This window comes from Hypanus sabinus, chromosome 12 (genome assembly GCF_030144855.1).
Source record: "Hypanus sabinus isolate sHypSab1 chromosome 12, sHypSab1.hap1, whole genome shotgun sequence".
In the NCBI taxonomy this organism is placed as follows: Eukaryota; Metazoa; Chordata; class Chondrichthyes; order Myliobatiformes; family Dasyatidae; genus Hypanus; species Hypanus sabinus.
The window spans coordinates 38,833,492-38,854,801 of NC_082717.1; the positions used below are offsets into that span (position 1 = coordinate 38,833,492).

Consider the following 21,310-nt stretch of genomic DNA (forward strand, 5'->3'; position numbering starts at 1 on the left):
TATGCCTCTCCAAATGTTCATAAATTCCGCCTCTCAGGAGCTTCTCCATCAACTTACCAACCACTGCAGTAAGACTCACTGGTCTATAATTTCCTGGGCAATTTCTACTCCATTTCTTGAATAATGGAACAACATCCGTAACCCTCCAATCCTCCGGAATCTCTCCCATCCCCATTGATAATGGAAAGATCATCACCAGATGTTCTGCAATCTCCTCCCTCGCCTCCATTGTAGCTTGGGGTACATCTCGTCTAGTCCCATGACTTAGCCAACTTGATGCTTTCCTAAAGCTCCAGCACATCCTCTTCCTTAATATCTACATGCTCAAGCTTTTCAGTCCACTGTAAGTCATCCCTACATTCACCAAGATCCTTTTCCATGGTGAATACTGAAGCAAAGTACTCATTAAGTACCTCCGCTATCTCGTCGGGTTCCATGCACACTTTTCCACTGTCACACTTGATTGGTCCTATTCTTTCACATCTTATCCTCTTGCTCTTCACATACTTGTAGAATGCTTTGGGGTTTTCCTTAATCCTGCCCACCAAGGCCTTCTCATGGCCCCTTCTGGCTCTCCTAATTTCCTTCTTAAGCTCCTACCTGCTAGTCTTATATTCCTCGAGATCGCAATCATTACCTAGTTTTTTTGAACCTTTCTTAAGCTCTTCTTTTCTTCTTGACTAGATTTACAACAGCCTTTGTATACCACGGTTCCTGTACCCTACCATCCTTTCCCTGTCTCATTGGAACATACCTATGCAGAACTCCATGCAAATATCCCCTGAACATTTCTTCCGTACATTTCCCTGAGAACATCTGTTCCCAATTTATGCTTCCAAGTTCCTGCCTGATAGCCTCATTTTTCCCCTTACCACAATTAACCGCTTTCCTAACGCGTCTGTTCCTGTCCCTCTCCAATGCTATGGTAAAAGAAATAGAATTGTGATCACTATCTCCAAAATGCTCTCCCACTGAGAGACCTGACACCTGACCAGGTTCATTTCCCAATAGCAGATCAAGTACAGCCTCTCCTCTTGTAGGCTTATCCACATATTGTGTCAGGAAACCTTCTTGAGCACACCTAACAAATTGTACCCCATCTAAACCCCTCGCTCCAGTGAGATGCAAATCGATATTTGGGAAATTAAAATCTCCCATCACGGCAACCCTGTTATTATTACAGCTTTCCAGAACCTGCCTCCCTATCTGCTCCTTGATGTACCTGTTACTATAGAATAGTCTATAAAAAACACCCAGTAGAGTTAATGATCCCTTCCTGTTTCTAACCTCCACCCACAGAGACTCCGTAGACAATCCCTTCATGACTTCCTCCTTTTCTGCAGCCGTGACACTATCTCTGATCAACAGTGCCACACCCCCACCTCTTTTGCCTCCCTCTCTGTCCTTTCTGAAACAGCTAAAGCCTGGCACTCTAAGTAGCCATTCCTGCCCCAGAGCCGTCCAAGTCTCTGTAATGGCTCTAAGCTCTTCCGATTTGTTCATGATACTCCTTCCATTAAAATAGACACACCTCAAACCATCAGTCTGATCGCATCCCTTCTCTATCACCTGCCTATCCTCCCTCTCACACTGTCTCCAAGCTTTCTCTATTTGTGAGCCAACCGTCACTTCCTCCATCTCTTCAGTTTGGTTCCCACCCACAGCAATCCCAGTTTAAACTCTCCCCAGGAGCCTTAGCAAACCTCCCCACCAGGTTATTGCCCCCCCCTGGGATTCAAGTGCAACCCGTCCTTTTTGTACAGGTCATTCCTGCCCCAAAAGAGGTCCCAGTGATCCAGAAATCTGAATCCCTGCCCCCTGCTCCAATCCCTCAGCCACTCATTTATTCTCACTCTATTCCTATACTCACTGCCATGTAGCACGGGCAGTAATCCCGAGATTACTACCTTTGTTGTCCTGCTTCTCAACTTCCTTCCTAACTCCCTGTAGTCTGCTTTCAGGACCTCCGCCCTTTTCCTGCCTACGTCATTGCTACCAGTATGTACCACAACCTCTGGCTGTTCTCCTTCCCACTTCAGGATTTCTTGGACACAATCAGAAACATCCCGGACCCTCGCACCTGGGAGGCAAACTGCCATCCATGTTTCTTTCCCGTGTCCACAGAATCACCTGTCTGACCCCCTAACTATAGAGTCCCCAGTCACTGCTGCTATGCTCTTCCTTCCCTACCCTTCTGAGCCACATGGCCAGACTCTGTGCCAGAGGTGTGGCCAGAGGTAGGCCGTTCCCCCAACAGTACTCAGAGTATTTATTGACAGCCACAGGGGTGCTCTCTAGTCTCTGACTACTGCCCTTCCCTCTCCTGACTGTTGCCCACTTATCTGTCTCCCGAGGCCCCAGTGTGACTACCTGCCTATAGTTCCTATCTATCACCTCGTCACTCTCCCTGACCAGACAAAGGTCATCAAGCTGCACCTTCAGTTCCCTACCACGGTCCCTAAAGGAGCTGCAGCTCAACACACCTGACACAGATGTGGCCGTCCGGGAGGCTGGGAGTCTCCTGGACTTCCCACATCTGACGTCAAGCACAGAACACCGGCCTCACACACATTCTTCCTGTCTGTATTCTACACAGGCAACCTACCTCACCTCAACCCTTTATCGTCAAAGCCTTCCTACCCTGTGTCCCTGTACTCTGATGCCCACTCTCTAAAGCTGTCTCCTTTTAAATTCTTCTCGCTGTTCTCACTGGCAGACAGCCACATGCTTGCGCAGTCGTGCCTCAATCAAACCGCTGAAGAAAAAAGTATATTCAAACAGACTACAATACAATTTTTCTCAAATTCTTCAGCACTGTTGAATCTCCAGTTTATGCTCTGAAACTGATGAGGTGGTTCAGAACTAACCTATTCCAACACATTTCTATGCTAATGTTTCTCTGTTTTGGTTATAGAGTACTCTGTATTCAAAAAATATTCCAAACACAATTTAGCATTGCACAGAGATCATGCCCTCACTGACCATGCATTCAGACTTCTCAGGGCAACTAATCTGAAAGGATTATGCATGAACACCATTGTTTACCCACCTGACCACTGAATGAAAACACCACAGTTGTCACGGACTTTATAAAAAACAATCGTAGACTCTTCTCTAACCGAAAGCGCTGGGTGAATCTGCTGAGAGCCAGATTAGTGGCATTCAGGTCTGACGACCAAGCAAACTATAAAAGGTCCAGACACAATCTCAGGAAAACCATCTCTTATGCTAAGTGGCAATGCAGGACCAAACTCAATAGTTGAGCAGGGCTTAAATGCTATCACTTACAAACTGAAACCAAGCGACATCGGTGACAACAAGGTTTCACTTCCAGATGAGCTCAGTGCCTTTTATGCTCACTTTGACTATCGAGGCACCTTCACAAATTCCCACAGAACCCGACGGCTTGTAATTTCAGTCTCTGAGGCTGACATGAAAGCATCCTTCAGGAGAGTGAATCCATGGGAGGAATCTGGCCCATACAGGGTACCAGGCCAAGTGCTAAAGACTTATTCCTATAACTAACTGGAGTGTTCACCACTGTCTTTATTCTCTCACTTGGGCAGTCTGAGGTATCTGCCTGCTTCAAGCAGACTTCAGTTATACTGGTGCCTGAGAAGAACATGGCAACAAGCCTCAATGACTATTATCCAGTAGCACTTACAACCCCTGTGATGAAGTGTCTTGAGGGGGGTGATGATGAAACATACTTACTCGTGCCTGAGAAGTGAAGTAGATCCACTCAGTTTGCCTACCATCACAACAGTTCAACAGAAGGTGCCATTTCATGGGCTATACACTCAATCCTGAAACAGCTGGACAGTGAAGATGCATACAACATGATGCTCTCTACTGACCAGAGCTCAGCGTTCAATACTATCATCCTCTCAAATCTATAAACTTCAATACGTAGGCTTCAATACCTGCTTGTGCAACTGGATCCTTGGTTTCCTCACTTGCGGACCACAGTCATTTTGGATTGGCAAAAACGTCTCTTCCACAATCTCCATCAGCACAGGTACACCACAAGGCTGAGTGCTTAACCCACTGCTCTACTCACTTTACACTTATGACTGTGAGGCTAAGCACAGCTCCAATGCCAGATTTTAGTTTGCTGACACCACCACTGTCGTTGGGCGAATCACAGGTGGTGATGAATCAGCATATAGGAGGGAGACTGAATATCTAAATCAGTGGTGACACAACAACAATGTTAACAAGACCAGGAAGCTGATGATTGACTTCGGGGGGGGGGGGGGGGAGGAAGCTGGAGATCCTTGAGCCAGTCCTCACTGGAGAATCAGAGATGGAGGGAGTTAACAACTTTAAATTCTCCACTGTTAGCATTTCAGAGTTCCTCTCCTGGGCCCAGTACATAAGTGCCATTTCAAAAGCACAGCAGCACCACTACTTTAATAGAAGTTTGCAAAGATTCTGCTTGTCATCTAAAACTTTGACAAACCTCCAGTCACGAGCTCCACACTCTTAATATTTGCCCATCTTTGCCCATCATTAGCACTTTAAATATTATATCATAGTATCAGTGTGTCATTCTCCACTGGTGCAATTCATTCCATCGAAGTCAATTGCCCCTCTCTTATCCAGTCAAGGTTAAATGTATTAGTAATGGGGCATAACTGTGAAGGCTTCTGTGCTTCTCTCAGCATGACAGAAATTCCTGCTACTGGTAGAGAGCACATTAAACTTAGAATCCAACTCCTTATACTGTACATGTTTTACTTCCTCCTCTGGCATTAAAGAGAAAAACCCTCTAGGGTTACAGGCCCGTTTTTAGCTCACACTTGAGTAGATGGAAAGAGCTGCCAGCCTCTGATTTACCAGTTCATTTCATACATCTATAATTGAAATATTGCCACAATGCTAGTGAAAACAATATCATCTGGTTTAGTAGACATGTGAAGCCTGTTTCTAGCTGTGCAGGTCCAAGCATTTGTATCAGAAGCAGGGGGAGTTCCAAGGAGCAGACTTTTGCAGCTTAGGTAAAAATATTTTCTTTCCTTGCCTCACTTTTGACACCACTGCACACCGGATGGCAGCAAAAGGTTTGTGTACACCTTCTTGGGCACTCGTGCCATAGCTTCACCACTGATGCCTTAGCAAATTAATTTGGACAAGCAGCTGATGTTTAGCAGGTATGTAGGTATGTAGGCAGTAATTTCTGATGATTGTGCTTGTACTGTACCAACTTGCAGCTGAATTCCAAATGAAAAATCTTCATTTCATTCTAGAAAGTGGGATAATTTAAAAAAAGACTTTCAGCTTGAACTCAGCAAGTCACAGGTCCTGTTCTAATGATTACTACAAAGGATTTTCCCGTGTTATCCTAATATTAAGTTTGGCTTTAGCTTTACTTCCATCGTATCTGGCAGTGTTGGTGACAAAGTGGACAGGGCAAGGGCTGAGGATGGGGCAGTTGGTATACAACTAGATGCAGTATGTAGTGAGACTGTGAGGAAGGACAGACAGATAATAGGGCAAAATTGCAGTCAGTGGGATGAGTTGAAATGTAACATGGGAGCAAAATCAAAAAGGGTGATGAGTACAGGACTGAAGGTATTGTATTTGAATGTATGCAGTATACAGAATAAGGTAGATGATCTAGCAGCACAGTTAGGGATTGGCAGGTATGATATTGTGGGCATCAATATGTTGCGGCTGAAAGAAGATAATAGTTGGAAGCTTAACATCCAAGGAAACACATTATATTGAAAGGTCTTTGTTGGTAAAACATGAAATTAAATCCTTTGAAAGAGGTTAGAAGATTAGAAGATGTAGAATCCTTGTGGGTAGAGTTAAGAAACAGTAAGGATAAAAAGACCCTGATAGGAGTTATATACAGGCTTCTGAATAGCAGCCAGGGTGTGGTACAAACAGAAGATAGAAAAGGCATGTAAAAAATGCAATTTTGCAATAATCATGGGGAATTTCATATGCAGGTAGATTGGGAAAATTAGGTTGGTGCTGGATCCCAAGAGAGGGAATTTGTAGAATGCCTACAAGGTGGCTTTTTAGAACAGGTTGTGGTTGAGCCCACAATGGGAACGGTAATTCTGGCTTGTGTATTATGTAATGACTTCAGATTTCATTAGGGAGCTTAGGGTGAAGGAACCCTTTGGAGGCAGTGATCATAGTATGATATGTCTGAGAAGGAGAAGCTGAAGTCAGATGTATCAGTATTACACTGGAGTAAAAGGAATTCCAGAGGCATGAGAAAGGAGCTGGCAAAAGTTGATTGGAAAGGAACACTAGCAGAAATGACGGCAGAAGAGCGAAGGCTGGTGTTTCTGGGGGAATCTGGAAGTGCAGGAAAAATACATCTCAAAGGTACAGAAGTATTCTGAAGGGAGGATGATGCAACCGGAGCTGACAAGAGACCTCAAAGCCGGCATAAAAACAAAGGAGAGGGCATAAAATAATGCAAAAATTAGTGGAAGTTAGGGGATTGGGAAACTTTTTAAAACCAACAGGCAGCTAGAAAAGGCCATAAAGAGAGAAAAGGTGAAATATGAAGGTAAGATAGCCAATAACATAAAACAGTATACAAAAAGTTTTTATTGAGTACAAAGAGTAAAAGAGAGGCAAGAGTGGATATTGGCCTGCTGAAAAATGATGCTGGAGAGTAGTAATGGGGGACAAAGCAATGGTAGACGATCTTCATGTATATTACCTCAGTCTTCATTGTAGAAGACACCAGCAGATTGTCAGGGGCAGAAGTATCGTTGCTATTACTAAGGAGATAATGCTTGGAAGCTGAAAAGTCTGAAGTTAGCCAAGTCAGATTAACTACACCCAGGGTTCTGATAGGGGGAGCAGAATAGATTGTGGAGGCCATCAGCAATGACCTTTCGCACATCAGAAGTTTCTGGAATGGTTCATGAGGACTCAAACATTGCAAATGCTACTCCACTCTTAAGAAGGGAGAGAGGCAAAAGAAAGGAAAATATAGGCTAATGAGTCTGACTTCAGTGGTTGGAAAGATGTTGGAGTCTATTATTAAGGATGAGGTTTCAGGGTACTTGGAGGCACCTGATAAAATAGGCCAAAATCAGCATGGCTTCCAAAAGGGGAAATTGTGTCTCACAAATATGTTTGAAACCTTTGAGGAAATAACAAGCAGGATAAACAAAGGAGAGTAAGTGGATGTTGATTATGTGGACTTTCAAAAGGCCTTTCACAAGGTGCTGCACAGGAAGCTGTTTAACAAGATAAGAGCCCATAGTATTACTGGAAAGATACGAGCATGGATAGAAGATTGTAGGACTTGCAGGAGGCAAAGAGTCAAATAAAAGGGGGTGTTGCATGAGTCGGAGTTGGGACCACTTCTTTTCACATTATATGTCAATGATTTGGACGAAGGAATTGATGGATGTGTGACCAAGTTTGAGGACAAAGCGAAGATAGGTGGAGGGGCTGATAGAGCTGAGAAAGCAGGATGTCTACAGAAAGACATGGACAGATTGGGTGAAGTGCAAGGTTATGCACTTTGGCAGAAGGAATAAAGATGTGGATTATTTTCTAAATGAGGAGAAAATTCAAAAATCAAAGGTGCAGAAGGACTTAGGAGTCCTTGTGTAGGATTCCCTGAAGGTTAACTTGCAGGTTGAGTCAATGGAAAGGAAGGCAAATATAATGATTGAACTCATTTCAAGAGGACTAGAATAGAAAGCAAGGATGTAATGCTAAAGCTTTATAAGACATCAGTCAGACCACACTTGGAGTATTGTGAGCAGTTTTGGGCCCCTCATCTAAGGAAGAATGTGCTGGTATCGGAAAGGGTCTAGAGAAGTTTCTCGAGAATGATTTCAGGAATGAAAAGGCTAATATAAGAGGATTGTTTGATGGCTCTGGCCCTGTACTCACTGGCGTTTAGAAGAATGAGGAGCATCTCATTGAAACATCTCAAATATTGAAAGCACTAGGTAGAGTGGATGTGGAGAGGATCTACTGAGAATATTTCCTGTAATTGGAGAGTCTGGGACCAGAGGGCAGAGACTCAGGATTGAGGGACATCCATTTAACACAGAGATGATGAAAAATTTCTTTAGTCAGAGGGTGGTGAGTCTGAAGAATTCATTGCCACAGACAGTGGGCCAAGTCATTGGGCATATTTAAAGTGGAGGTTAGTAGGTTCTTGATTAATCAGGCATCAAAGATTACGGAGAGAAGGCAGGAGAATGGAGTTGAGAATAATAATAAATCAGCCATGATGGAATGGTGGAGCAGACTCTATGGACTGAATGGCCTAATTCTGCTCTTATGTCTTAGAGACAATATTTTAAATGGTTGCTGCGATTTACCATTTTGCAGTTAAATACCGTATTTTCTTTTTAATTTTGCCAAGCTAAAGGAACAAAAGCAGTACTTGGTCATGACATATTTGGAAAAGTATGGACTTATTAGGTACATGATTATGTACACTCAGTGGCCACTTTATTGGGTCCAGGAGTTACCCAATAAAGTGGCCACGGAATGCATGTTGTAAATACGAAATCCTTTTGTGGGGATTTTGAAATGAAGAGGGGGAGGGGGAAGGGGAGGGGAAATCTTACCCAACCTTGGAGAAATTGATGTTCATACCATCAGCTTCCCTACCACATTCTGGGGTATGATGGTGTTAAATCCCACAGTGAAGTCTATAAATAGCAACCTGACATATACGAACCCATTTTCCAGGTGGGATAGGACAGAGTGAGGAGCAGAGGCTAGGGCATCATCAGTGGATCAATCCAAGCGCTAAGCAAACTGGAAAGGGTGCAATGTAGCCAGAAGAAAGGCCTTAATGTGCTCCATGATCAGCCACTCAAGGCATTTCATAATGGTTGATATTAATGCCGAAGGACAACAGCCACTTGGGCAGGTTACCATCTGTTGCATTAATTCCTTGAACTTTTAGGAGCTCATCACTGAAGACAATCATGTTAATTGGACAATCAGAGACAATTCAGTTACCCTCCACAAGTGAGCCAAAAACTGGGAGAGGTTTACAAAAGTTTTAGGATAACCTATGAGAATGAAAGAAGTATGACAAAGACAGGGAAAGTAGTTAGGAGAAAAGGTCAACACGTTGTTTACTTGGGAGAAAAGGTGATTTTAAGAGATTGAATCTTGAATCAAGATAAATAAAATGGAACAATAATGGCAAGCAATATGGAGTATAATGAGCAGAATTTTAAATAATTATCTGAAAACTATTATAATAAACATAGTACTTTATAATTTCAAAAAGAAATTCTGTTAGACCAGTCTGATTAATTTACCTGAAGAGGTAAGAGAGAAGGTAATAGACAAGGATAATGAAGCAGTGTAACACATAGATTTCCAAAATGAGTTTAACAGTCCTGCATAGTATCAGAGACAGATCAAGCAAGCAGAGTGAACGGTTGGTTATTTATTTATTTATAAAGATACAACATGGAATATGCCCCCTCCCCTTCGAGCTTCGTCACCCAGCAACTCCCATTTTAACTCTAACCTAATCACGGGACAACTTACAATGAGCCAGTACATCTTTGGATTATGGGAGGAAACCGAAACACTCAGAGGAAAACCATGCGGTCATGGGGAGAATGTACAAACTCCTTACAGGCAGCGGGGGCAATTGAACCAGGTCGCTGGTGCTGTAAAGTGTTGGGCTAACCACTACACTACCATGCCACTAATAAGCAAAGAAAATAGTGAAGGACAGAAATGCAAGGTCCTATAAGATGTCCTATGCTGGGACCTCTGTTATTTACCATTTATATTAATAAAACTTCAAGTTGGTCAAATGAAACAATGTTCTTCCAGACCAAAGTGCACAACACAGTACATATAACTCACAGAAAGTATTATTACCACTAGCAAATTAACAAATAATGAAGTGCATTTACAACACGAGTTAAAAAGTAAATAGGATAACATTACTGGTGCTTCATGCGTGATGAGACCTGGGTGGTGGCAGAGAGTTGAGTAGTCTCACAGCCTGGGGAGGAAGCTGTTTCCCATCCTAACAGATCTTGTCCTAATGCTACAGTACCTCCTGCCCGATAGGTCAAAGAGATTGTTCAATAGATGGGAGGAGTCATTGACAAAGCAAAGGGCTGTACATACGCAATTCATGTACCAGATGGTGATGCAGCTAGTCAAAATGCTGTCAATAGTGCTCCTGTAAAAACTGGTTAGAATGTGGGGTACCGGGGGGGTGGGGGAGTCCTCACTTGCATCAATCTCCTGAGGAAGTGAAGATGCTGTTGTGCTTTCTTGACCAAAGGGGTGATATTGAGGGACCAGGTGGATGTGTCTGTTATGTGCAATCCCAGAAATTTGGTGCTCCTAATTCTTTTCACCGAGAAGTTGAGGAGTGGTCAGTTTTCACCTTCCTGAAGTCCACAATCGTTTCTTTGGTCTTTGGAACAAGAAGAAAATTTACCGACCATATCAATTTGGAATTAATGTTCTAAACTGCAACAAGTTAAACTTAATGATTGAAATTCAATTACTAAATATTAGCATAACATAGATATGGGAAACAGAAAATGACAAAATAGAGATTAAAGAGTTAAAAGATAGAAAGACTATACAATGTGAGAGTAAATACATACAAATTACTAAAAGTTTCAGATCAGGAAAATGCCATAACAAAATAATGTCTTTATTTCTTGAGATAAAATTCAAAGCTACAGAACTTATACTAAACTTGAATCCAATGCGGTTAGACCACCCAGAGAATATTTGGAATTCTGACCACCAAATAACAGGGATATAGGAGCGCCTGTTGGGAAAGGATAAAGAGGATGGATTTCTTTTATCTTGGAAGGAGGATGTTGAACCCAGCCGAAAAGTGGTTATGAAAATCATTAAATTTTAAAGTGGTGTATACATGATGGCTTTTCCCCAACAAAAAGCAAACTAGAGGCCAAGAAAGCAAGAGTTTCAAAGAAATTGAAATAGAATTCAGGAGAAATCCTTACCCAGAGAGTGTTGAGAATATGAAGCTTGCAACCTCCAGAGAGTAGCTGAAACAGGTAAAGGAAATGAATTAATTGATGTGATCAGTATGACAGAGAGAAAATAAGATAGATTTGCTGAATGAATTACAGGAGAAGATGGGAGGAAGTTTGTTGAACATGAAAGTGATGTGGTTTGAGTGGGTTGAGTCACCAGTTTCTGTGTTTTATGCTCTCAACATCATTCATTTATAGTACCACAGTGTGTTGCTGTACCTTCTCTGTAGTGAGACCACTTTTTGATGAGAGGGCAAAGCTTGCCAGGAGATCATGCACAGCACTCCTGTGGCGTTGGAACAAACTTGATAATTGGAGCAATATTTTCTAGTCCTCAATTCCCTGTTTCATTCCTATAGAAAATTTACCCTTTAATTTTGCTGAAGGATATCACTTAGTGGTAAAGGGTACAATGGTAAACTGTAGCCCATTTACTCACTATAATATCCAAATCACTGTTATTTAAAATGCCAAAAGTTAGCAAAGAAAAAGAATGATGTTGGCAACAGATTAGCTTCTTGTGGGTGAGGGTCAAAGACCTCTGCCAGTTTCTAAGTTGTCTGAACATTTTGGAGACCAGAAATCACAGAAGATTTTTACATTTTGTATGGTGAGTATGTCAGTATTGATGGATCTGCATCAAAGATACACTAGACAAGTTTTTAACTGAGTAGCAGCGATTGTGACGATAATAAACCAATTTAATAATTTACCATTTTAGCAGAAGGAGCCAGTAACCTGCACGTAAATTTATGGGCGTGTTCATTACAGGTTTTTGAGGAAATTCGGGCATCATCAGAACAAACGGACAAAAAACACACAAGATGATAAATATTTAGGCAAAAGAACGATGAAAAAAAGTCACACAGGTGGGAACGAGAGAAAAAGGAGCTAATTTAGTTTACAACAGGGTGAAAGTGGGGAAGTGCTTAAAATGTCAGGATAACAGTGTGAATTTGGGCCTCCATCATTCCAATATCTCTCCTAAAAGGACTGTGAATTCAGCAGGGCAATGTCTTCCACTGCTGCTTTGTGCTCTCATTAACTGCGTCAGAAGTCTCAGGATGCTATCCTTTCTCATCTCAGGAGTTCCAACCTAGAAGAGACAACTGAGATAACCATTCAGCAAAGCAGCGATTGTTTTAAATCAGTGATTTGCCCCAACAAATATAAAACAAAGCTAATGAGCAAAATTACCTGCATTTCTAGGGCTTAATCCTGTTCTGTTCTTGCAGCAGGCCATGAGAAGTTATCCACATTATCTGCACTTTCTAATTGTTCCTCACACCTTTAACTATTGGATTTGCTTGTTTAAGATTTAGGGAAAGTCATGAAATATTCATGAATTTCTCTGCTGTTGAGCCACATTGAAAAGTAAACTAGAAAGTGTTTTGAAAATCAATGTGAAGCACCAATGAAGTGAAACCTCATCGGACTTATTTCACTATAGCAGCCTTTTCGATGCTCATTTGGGACAGCAGCTACCATCCCCATCCTTCTGTAAGTCCTTAAATCACTCCTCATATGTAAATTCTCCTTCACAGCCATCAGCTCAATCTTTCTCTTCCATGTACTCTTCCCTTTGCTGTTTCCTTCTGTTACTTATTGTTGCTTTGCTGTTCTTCTTTTCTGTGCCTTGTGGCGCATCATTTTGTATTTTTGTCCATTTCTTTACAAGGCCAAGTTGCTATCTCAATGCTCAACCCAGCACGGATGGAAAATGTGCAAGGAGTTGGCGGGATTCAAACCCGGAGGCACTTGCCTCGAAGTCCAGTGTAGATGCCACTGCACCACCGGCTGGCATTGCTTTCTTATTTCAACACAAAATGAGGCTGTTTGACCCATTGGGCATATACCTACTCTGCATAGAGCAATCTCATCAGTCTCATTCTCCTCTCCTTATTCCCCTGTAACTTGCAACTTATTTTCGTTCACATGCCCATCAATCCTTTTCAATACTTGCCTACACTCAAGGTGTGCCAGAGATCGGATGGAACCTGGGTCACTGGAGATTTGCGGCAACAACACAAACTACTGTGCCATTTCTAAGAGCTTAATGTTGCAATGAGCATGTGGAGGGCAACTCTATTTTGAGTTATGGCTAAGGGAAACTCATAGTTTATGAACCAAACCACATCACAAGTTACCAGACCATTGGTCAGAGAAACAAACTGACTTTTTAAAGAGTACTATCAAACAAGCAGCAGAAACGCTATGTCAACAATAATGGCAGACATTGTGGGCAAGAAGGAGAATCATGGAAACTCATCCCCATCTTTTGCCAACATGCAGGAAGATATAGAGTGCAGTGTCAGCCAAAACCAGGAATGACAAGTTCGAATGCAAACCCCAGAGAAGTGGTAAGAGCAGGGGGTCAGCGGAATTTGATACCAGAGGCAGGACTGTCCAGCACTGAGATACAACTGGGCCAGCAGTGATTACTGATGAAAGACTCAGTCAGTCATCAAACGAATGAATAATTGGAGTATTCCAGTAACTTCCCTTGTCTTTCATAGGAAATAAGCAAGGGATCAGCAATGGGTCACTTTTAGTTCTCTTGCTCAATACAGAGTCTTCAGCAGAGGAAAAGCATTTCAGTGGGACCTTGAAAAATGCTGTATAAATTATTTAATGATATCAGTATTCTAACAACATAACAAGAGACTTTGTTTTCTGTTTTGAGTGGCTCACCTCCCTCACCCCTCAGATCCTTTCCACAAATTACAAGTTTAAATTGGGAGATTAATGATTAGCTCATCACTCCACACGACAGGCGCAGCTGTAGCAACACTCCAGAAACTGGACTTGGTCCAAATTCGGACGGTTTGGTGGATCTCTGCCCTTTTTCTAGAGCATATGATCAAATAACACATTTCCCTGACTTTGGGATATCCTGCAATCAAGAAAAATGTTATATAAAAACAAATAAATTATTTCTTTGTATCAACAACTATTCATCAAGGTAGCTTTGATAGCTAATCATTATCCTCAGACTTATCACTGCTAACAGCCACAAGAAAAAAATTTGATGAGAATACTTCTAAAATCGTTATTCTAATAAGTCATCAATAATAGATGTTATTAATATTTTATGTAGCATCTGACAATCCAGATGTATGTATGTAGTATGTGGAGTCATACTACAGAGAAATAAGCCATTCGGCCCGCACGTCCATGACAGCTATTAGATACCTATCTATGCTAACCTCTTTTGTCAGCACTCGCTACATAGCCTACTATGCCTTGACTATTCAAGGGCATATCAAGATGTATCTTAAGTGGTCTGAGAGTACCTGTCTACACCAGCTTCTCAGTCTGTGTGTTCTAGATGGTAGCTACTCACTGGGTAAAAAAATTCTTGCTCAGTTTGCCCCCAAATCCACTCCTCTCCTAAAACTTATACACTCTAGCCTTAGACACCTCTGACATTAGGACAACAGAAACAGGAGCAGGAGTTTAAGGTGAATGGAGGAAAGTTCAGAGGTAGCTTTCTTTTCTTTTTCTTTACACACAGGGTGTGGCGGGTGGCTGGAATGTACTGCCAGGGGTGGTTGGAGAGGCTGATACAAGAAGAACATTTAAAAGACATTGAGATAGGCACATGGCTGTAAGAAAAATTGAGTGTTATGTAAGAGGGAAGGTTTAAATTGATCATGGAGTAGGTTTATGTTAGTCAGCATAACATCATGGGCCGAAGGTGTTCGAGTAGGTCATCTGTTTCATCAAGCCTGCTCTGCCATTCAATTAGATCATGGCTGATCTGGCTATGAACTCAACTCTTCTGATTTCTGGTGAGTCTCGTCCCTGGTGACTCAATCTCTCATCAGAGGCTAGTGCCTTCCTCTCTGAATCAGCCTGCTGAACTTCATCTGCACCAACTCCGAAGCCAGTATATCTTTTCTCAAATAAAGTGACCACAAGTGCACACAGTGCTCCAGCTGTAGACTCACCAGTGACCTGTATGGTTGCAGCCTGACTAACCTTTTGCAATGCATGCAAAAAGAGCTCCAGGCCCCTCCACAAAACAGCATGCTGGAATCTTTCACCGTGTAAATAATAACCTGATATTTATTCTTCCTACCAAAGCGGATGACCTCACATTTACCAACTTTGTACTCCATCTACCAGACCCTTGCCCACTCGCCTAACATACCTAATCTCTCTGCATCATGTACACAGTCTGCTTTTCCACTCAGTTTGGCATCATCAGCAGTTAGAAATGCTACTGTCAGCCCGCTCTTCTGAATCATTAATATACATCATGAAGAGCTGCAGGTCCAGCACTGACTCCTGCAGTCCTCTGCTCACCACTGAGTGCCAAACAGGGAAAAAAAAATCCCAACTTCCTGGGATGGATAAAAGTTTCTTATTATCTATGTCTCTCACTATTTTGTAAACCCCAGGTCCCCCCTCACCCTCCTGTCATCCAAAGAAAATGGACCCAGCATATCCAGTCTTTCCTCATAACCGCAACACTCCTTCTCAGTGAACACTCTTTGTATCCTCTCCAGCGCTGACATGTACTTCTGTATATGAACAACCTAGGTATAAATGCAGGTTGTTTGTGTACTATGGGGACCAGTGTTGCACACATTTTTCCAGCTGCAACCTAACCAGTGTTTTATAAACATGCATGAAAGCCTCCATGCTCTTACTCTATGTCCCAGCCAGTCAAGGTAAGTATCCTGTGTGCCTTATTCACCTCCAATTTACTGGTGCCACTTTTAGGAACTTGCGATCCTTTTATTCCTCAATACATCTTAGGTCCTACCAATTCACAGTATATATGCTACCCTTATTAGAGCACCTAAATTCCTCTTCCCAAAAAAAAACCCATTATTATATAATTATCAGGATCACATTCCATCTGTCATTCTCTGTCCATCTTACCAGTTGATCAATATTATTCTGTTGTTATGAACTACCTCATTAACTATCAACAATTACATCAATTTTTGTGCCATTTGAAAACCACCGACATTCATATACCATATATAAAACTCATGTGATCCATGATGAACTAGCCAATTAGATGCAATATTGGCTTGGTGGTAGGAGGTGGAAGATGGTAGTGGAGGGGTTGTTTTACAGATTGGAGGCTTGTGACAGTGGTGCGCTGCACAGAACTGTGCTGGGCCTTCTGTTGTTTCTCATAGGTGTGAACTATTTGGATGGGAATGTAGGTGATATGATAATTAAATCTGCAGCTGACACCTTAATTGGTTGCATAGTGGACAGAGAAAATTGGTTGCCAAGGGACAAAGGTACCGAGGACCCAGGTCTCAAAGCTTGACGATAAGTTTGGATGGGAGGCTTACGTTGAACACCAAGGTGTAGGTGATGAACAGCAACCTGATGTACAAGTTCCTGTTGTCTAGATGGCCTAGAGCAGGGTGAAGAGCCAAAGAAATTGCTTCTACTGTTGGCCTATAATGACTGTAGGCAATTTGAAATGAATCCAGGTCATCTCAGAGATAGGAATTGATTTTCACCATAACCAACCTCTCAAAGCACTTCACTGTGGTTTATTTTAGTGTCATTGGATGGTAGTCACTGAGGCAGGTCACCACAGTCTTCTTGGGCACCGATATGATAGATACCTTCTTGAAGTAGTTGGGAACTTCAGACTGCAGAAGTGAGAGTTTGAATATGTGCCAGCCAGATGGTCATACAGATCCTTAGTACTCAGCTAGGTACACTGTCTGGCCCAGATGGCTTTTGTGGGCACTACGGTGCACATATGTAGAAACTGATTCCCAGTGTTCTTGGATAATGTTGGCAAGGAGGCGGCAGCTAAATGGGAAAGAGGAGGAAGCAAAGGACAAATGGGTGGTGTAGGAAGTAAACAGACAGACCATTAATGGAGATTGTTTGGTGCAATTAGCATAGCTGCTGCAACCCTACTTGAATTTCAGTGTGGAGTTTGCACCTTCTCCCATGGGCTGAGTGCTCCAGTTCCCTCCAAATTCTCGAACATGTGCAGATTGACAGGTAAACGGCCACTGATTTTAGGTGAATGTTAGAATCTGAGGAAGTAATGAGAATGTGAGGAGAATAAAACAGGATGACTGTTGGACTTTATTAATTAATTACATTATTTATTTCTTTAGAGATAGAGCATGAAACAGACACTTCTGACCCAACAAGCAGCACCCCCCCAGCAACCTACCTATTTAATACTAGCCTAATCACAGGACAATTTGCAATGATCATCTAACCTATTAGCTGTACATCTTTGGACTGTGGGGAAAAAACGCGAAGCACCCAGAGGAAACCCATGCAATCACAGCGAGAACAAACTTCTTATAGACAACACGGGAATTAAACTCCGAAGTCCATGCCCTGAGCTGTAGCAGCATTGCGCTAGCTGCTACGTTACCATGGCGCCCTAATATAGTTAGCGTAAATTAACATAGTTAATGAGTGGTTGCTTATCGGCATGGATATCATCAGCTTGATTATCTGTGGAGAGATGTGTCTCCATGTTCTATGTCATGGACTGCAGACAAGCTGGTTAGGCCAAAGATGGAAAGATTATCTTTATTATAAATCATATAGATCATACAGTCAATACTGAAATTGACCAGGGGTGTCTTAGTACCATGAAAAGGAGTGGGTTGAGGGGGAGGAATTCCTGGCACAATGGACACACATTTAGATGGTTACAAAATGAATAAGGGCTCAGGGTGAAAAGGAAAGTTGAATAGGGGATGATAGTTCGCAAGGACATGGTAGTTGGTCTTTTCTTTTAAGAAGACAGGTGCCAAAGGCAGATTTGATGAAGAAGGGCTGAGGTGAGGAAGCCGTTAAAAAAGTCTGCTAATGCTGGCATGGAAACATTAGTTAAGATCAGTTTAGTGGGAACTAGATAGAAATTTACTTCATTATGATATTGAGCTTGAGAGATCAAAATGTTCAATGAATGTTACTATTAGACCATATGACAGGGGGGCAGAAATCAGCCATTCTGCCCAGCAAGTCTTTTCCACCATTCCATCATGGCTGATAATTATCCCTCTGGCCTTCTCACTGCAACCTTTGACGTCCTGACTAATTAAAAACCAATCGACCTCCACTTTAAATATACTCAGTGACTTGGCCCCCATAGCCATCTGTAGCAACAAATTCCACAGATACAACCCCTTCTGATTAAAGAAATTCCTCCTCACTTCAGTTCCAAGTAGAGATCTCTGGATCTTGAGCTCCCTGGTCCTAGGTCAAACTACTAAAGGAAGCATCCTCTCCACATCTATTCAATCTAGGCTTTTCATATTCAATATCCTTCAATGAGATCCCCTCTCTTTCTTCTAAACTCCAGCGAGTACAGGCCCAGAGCCATCATACATTCCTCAAAGTTTGTGAACCCTATTTCTGCTTAAATATGACCTAAAATGTGATCAGATCTTCATATGTCCTAAAACTAGATAAAGGAAACCTAATTAAATAATTAACACAAAAAACATTATACTTGTTCATTTATTTATTGAGTAACATTATCCAATATTACATGTATTTGTTGGAAAAAGTATATGAGCCTTTGCTTTCAGTAACTGGTGTGACCCTCTTGTACAGCAATAACTTCAGCCAAATGTTTCCGATAGCTGTTGATCAGTCCTGCACATTGGCTTGAAAGAATATTAGGTCTTTCCTCCTTACAAACTGCTTCAACTCTGGGATGTTGGTGGGCTTCCTTGAGCAAACTGCTTGCTTCAGGTCCTTCCACAACATTTCTATCGGATTAAGGTAATAACTTTGACTCAGCCATTCCAAAACATAAACTTTCTTCTTTTTAAACCATTTTGTTGTTGATTTATTCTCATCTTTTGGATCATTGTCTTGTTGTGTTATCCAGCTTCTATTAAGCTTCAGGTGATGGACCGCTACTCTGGCTTTCTCCTGTAAATGCCTTGATACCATTTTGAATTCATTGTTCCCTCAATGATTGAAAGATGTCCAAGCCATGAGGCAGCAAAGCAGCCCCAAACCATGACGCTCCTTCCACCATGCTTCACAGCTGGGATGAGGTTTTGGTGTTGGTGTCCAGTGCCCTTTTTTCACAAACATAGCAATGTGCATTTCTGCAAAAAAGTTCAACTTTGGTCTCCTCTGTCCCTGGAACATTTTCCCAGAAGTGGTGTAGAAAATCCAGGTGGACTTTTGCAAACTTGAAACATGTGATAATGTTTGTTTTGGAGAGCAGTGGTTTCCTCCATGATGTCCTTCCATGAATACCATTCTTGTTCAGTGTTATAGTGGACACATGAACAGAGACTTCAGAAAGTTCTAAAGATCTCTGCTGGTCATTGGCTGGAACCCTTGGGTTCTTTTGCATCTCCTTCAACATTTTATGTTGTGCTCGTGGTGTGATCTTTGCAAGATGCCCACTCCTAGGGAGAGTAGCAACAGTACTGAGTTTCCTCCATTTGTAGACAATTTCTCTTACTGCAGACAGAGAACACTCAAGTGTTTAAAAATGCTTTTGCAGCCTTTTCCAGCTTCATACATCTCTGCAATTCTTCTTTCAAGGTCCTCTGAAAGTTGTTTTGATCGAGGCATGGTGCACACAAACAGATCTTTCTTGAGAAGACTGGCTCTGTCAGTAACCTGACTTTGTTTGTCTTTTTTATAAGGCAGGGCACCTTTACAACCCACACCTCCAAGCTCATCTCATTGATTGGAACACCTGACTCCAAATAGCTTTGGTAGAAGGCATTTCTGTGGAGGTTCACATACTTTTTCCAACAAATACATGTAATGTTGGATCATTTTTCTCAATAAATAAATGAGTAAGTATAATGCTTTCTGTTATTTATTTAACTGAGTTCTCTTTATCTGGTTTTAGGACTTATGTGAAAATCTGATTACATGTAGGTCATATTTATGCAGAAATAAAGAAAACTCTACAGGGTTCACAAACTTTAGCACAACTGTACTTTAAACTTTTCATTCCCAGAATCATTCTTATGAACTTCTTCTGGACCTTCACCAATACCAGCACAACTTTTCTTGGGCAAAGGATCCAGAACTGCTCACAATACTCTCCAAGTGCAGTCTGATCAATGCCTTATAAAGTCTCAGCATTACATTCTTACTCTTATATTCTAGTATGCTCAAAATGAATGCTAACATTGCACTTGCCTTCCTTACCACTGAATCAGCTTGCAAGTTAACCCTTAAATAATCCTGCAGATGGACTTCAAAATCCTTTGCACCTCTGATTTTTGAATTTTCTCTCCATTTAGAAAATAGTCTATGCCTTTTTTCCTTCTACTGAAGTGCACAACCATAGACTTTCCTACAATATATTAAGGGAACCATGCTGTCTTTATCATGTGCTTCCAAGTACCCCAAAACTCCATTCTTAATAATGGACTCTAATGTCTTCCCAACCACTGAAGTCTGACTAACTTACATATAATGTCCTTTTTTTCTGCTTCGTTTCCTTCTTAAACAATGGAGCAACATCTACAATTTTCCAGTCCTCCAGAACCATTCCAGAATCCAGTGATTCTTGAATGATCTCTAATAATGTCTTCACAATCTCGTCAGCTGCCTCTTTCAGAACCCTGGGGTGTAGTTCAACTGGTCCAGGTGACTTATCTACCTTCAGACTTTTCAGATTCCCAAGCACCTTCTCCTTAGGAATAGCAACTACACTACCTTCTTCCCCTTGACACTGTCAAATTTCTGGCATATTGCTAGTGTCTTCCACGGTGAAGACTGATGCAAAATACTTATTACATTTGCCTGCCATTTCTTTGTTCCCCATTACTCATCTCCAGCGTTATTTACCGGCAGTCTGATATCCACTCTTGCCTCTCTTTTACTCTTTATATATCTGAAAATCTTTTGGTATATTCTTTTATATTATTAGATAACTTACATTCATTTTTAATCTTTTCTCTCCTTTTGGTATTTGTAGTTGTTTTTTTAAAAGCTTGCTAATTCTCTAACCCTACAAATTTTTGTTCTATTATATACCCTCTCCTTTCCTTTTATGCTGCCTCATCCTCCCTTTAGAATAATTCTTCATTTTTGGGATATATCTATCCTGCACCTTCCAGATTGCCTCCAGAAAGTCCAGCTATTGCAGTCCTGCTGTCATCCCTGTTAGTGTCCCATTCCAATTAATTTTGGTCAGCTCCTCTCTCATGCCTCTGTAAATCCCTTTACTCCTCTGTAATACTGATACATCCGATTTTATCCATTGGATAATTTTGGCTAAGACAGTGATAAAGGTTGACTGTAACTGATCTCAATGTCCCCAAGCTAGGAAGAGAAGAAAATCAACTGTAATAGCCACTTCT

The 21,310-nt window shown here is 41.7% G+C and overlaps 2 long non-coding RNA genes across 2 annotated transcripts in view; one reads left to right on the plus strand and one right to left on the minus strand.

The window, feature by feature from the left end:
- LOC132402786 (uncharacterized) overlaps positions 1–4,054 on the minus strand; it is a 39,691-nt gene extending 35,637 nt beyond the window's left edge. The window contains exon 1 of the long non-coding RNA XR_009515079.1: positions 3,924–4,054. This is a non-coding gene — a long non-coding RNA (uncharacterized LOC132402786). The remainder of the gene's footprint in view (positions 1–3,923) is intronic.
- LOC132402787 (uncharacterized) overlaps positions 1–21,310 on the plus strand; it is a 50,638-nt gene that overhangs the window by 25,654 nt on the left and 3,674 nt on the right. The window lies entirely within an intron of this gene.